This window comes from Triticum aestivum, chromosome 1B (genome assembly GCF_018294505.1).
Source record: "Triticum aestivum cultivar Chinese Spring chromosome 1B, IWGSC CS RefSeq v2.1, whole genome shotgun sequence".
In the NCBI taxonomy this organism is placed as follows: Eukaryota; Viridiplantae; Streptophyta; class Magnoliopsida; order Poales; family Poaceae; genus Triticum; species Triticum aestivum.
Window position 1 is genome coordinate 585989985 of NC_057795.1, and position 2653 is coordinate 585992637.

Sequence of the window (2653 nt, forward strand, 5' to 3'; positions counted from 1 at the left end):
TAATTATGTTGAAGCAGACAATGAGCAAGCACGCCAAGAGGCGCTCGACCTGTTAGATGAGAAACGGGACATGGCTCTGGCTTGATCGGCAATTTATCAACAAGACCTGCGGTGTTATCACAGCCGCCGGGTTAGGACAAGAACCTTTCAAGAAGGCGACTTGGTGCTCCGGCTCATCCAGGATCAGACCGACATGCACAAGTTATCCCCACCTTTGCAAGGGCCCTTTGTGGTCAGCAAAAATCTGCACAATGGATCATACTACCTCATTGACGTTCGAGACAACTCACGCAGCTCTGAGGAAGAGACCCGGCGGCCGTGGAACATAGCTCTCTTACGGCCTTATTACACTTGAGCCATAGGCTTTTCTTATGTACATATTTCGACAATGTATATATGATGATCAATAAAGTAAACTAGCATCCTTGCTATAAGCAGTGCCTCTGCTGTTTTTTCTCAAATATCCTTTGAGTTACATGGGGGCTTCACCCGACGAAGTGGAGTACTGCCTGTTAAACCGGCTATCATGACACAATGCAGCTTGGGAGCTTCACACCCAAGGGGCCAAAGAGAGTCTGGATGCTATGCACAGCTCAAACATAGGCACCCAATGAGCACAACTCATCATGTTACTTGGGGGCTCCTTGTGTCAAATACCAAGGAGTTTGGAAGGACCCTTGTACCTGGGTATCGACCCACGGCTTGGAAGCCTGGTATATTTACCTAAAACCCCGGGTTAACCTACCTTCATCAAGTAAGCCACTCCTATCTAGGTAATCCTGGCATGACCCTCCGAATGTTTGACATTTACTCTCATTGAGACCCTGAACTTGTCAAAGTTAAAACGGTGATTGGTTAGTTGGAGGCCCATCTTAAAAGGCTTTGTAAAATGGATTAACTCAGTGGCCTGGCAACCCATGAAAAGCCTCGAATTTGGGCCTGGCATCCCTTGAAAAGCCTCGACTACATGGTTTTATTTGCGTTTGTCATTTTTCTTTTGATAAATTCTATGTTGAACCGGTCTCTTTGACCTGGTATGGCTTTTCAGTCATCTTATTAGCCCAGTGTTTTTTTTAAACCGGCTTGGCTTTGACTACTTGTCGCCAGACCTTATTATCAAACCGGAGTTTCATAACCCGGCCTGGCTTTGACTATTTGTCGCCAGTTTTGATCATCTGGGGTTCATTATAACCCGGCATGACTTATTATACGACATCAGTACATGATGGAGTTATTCAAAATTCCAGATTTGGGTCTTCACCCTTATTTATCAAAGTTGGTAAACCAACTAACGTGGTATCACATCACAGGTATGAGTTATTTCATATTTCTTAAGGTTTGATTATCAATCAGGCTTTATCTTGGGCATTATGACCCGTCCGGTGGTAAACCGCCAGGACAATTCTTTTTATGCACACATAGGGATTGCATACTATTATATATGAGCCAACATTGAACTTTTCATGGCGGATAACATAAAGTATTTCCCATTGCACGATGGTAGTAGGTCAAAGTATTTTTGCTACCCTATTACAAGGTGCTTACCGTCCCAAAATATGGAATTGTCTTAAACCGGACAGTTTCTGCAGTATCAACCGGATTGCCGGATCAAGCTTCATCGCCATGTTGATGCGAAGTGGATGGGTCATCTGGCGTTGGTTCAACCTCCTCCTCCCCATCCAGTGGCTGGAAGTCAGTGGTGGTCCAGTCAATCCGGTTTAAGGCCTGAAAGACAGCCTCTTCACTTATAAGTTCAGTCGGATCAACATCAGGGGCGTAAGTGTGCTTATGGGTTGGCGGAATAAGATTTTGCACTTCCGGAATGACAGCCTCAACCCGTTTTTTGTTAGCATCATAGAAGAACCGGTGAACCATCAAGTTAGCTTCTTCTGCCAACTGACTCACCAGAGGACGCATCTCCCTTGTCACACTTTTGAGGGCTTCGTTATCAAACACTGCCCCGTTTTCTTGTTCACTAGGAAAGCCCTTGGCAATATCGACCGGATCAAGGTCAGCTATCCATGCTTTGGCTCGGGTAAGTGCTAACAAAGCGCCAGCCCTGGCAGCGGATCGCTTCATTTCTTCTATCTATGTTGGCGTCATAGATAACCTGGCCAGAGTGTCCTTGATAAGTGTTGGGGCCGCATTGTCATAGGGAGTTGCACATATAACCCGTTGGGCACCGGTATATAGCTGTTCAATCAGCGTATAGGCGGCCTTGAGCTTCATCCACATATCAGAGCCCAGATGAGCAATGCGGCTACCTACAACGGTTTAAGGATTTCATGCTAAGCCGGAAAAATTTCAAAGCGAAACATTCACAAAGCTTTGGCAAATGGTACTTAACAAATTTTGCAGAAGTCATGGCATTGACTTGGCGCTGAACATCGTTGATACACTTCGGTGGAGTAGCGTGCGGTGGAGGCTGGATGAACAGGAGCCCGTGGAGGCTGGAGGAGGTCGATGGTAGCCCGTGGAGGCTGGAGGAGGTCGACGGCGGAGATGAACTGTATGCCGTGGAGTCCTGTTTTGTGGTACGCCACACCCCTCCCGATGAACAGGACCCCCGTTTCGACCGTAGCGCTCCAACACAAGTCCGTTTCGTCCGTTCTGCAGTACGCCACACCCCTCCCGATCAACAGGACCCCCGTTT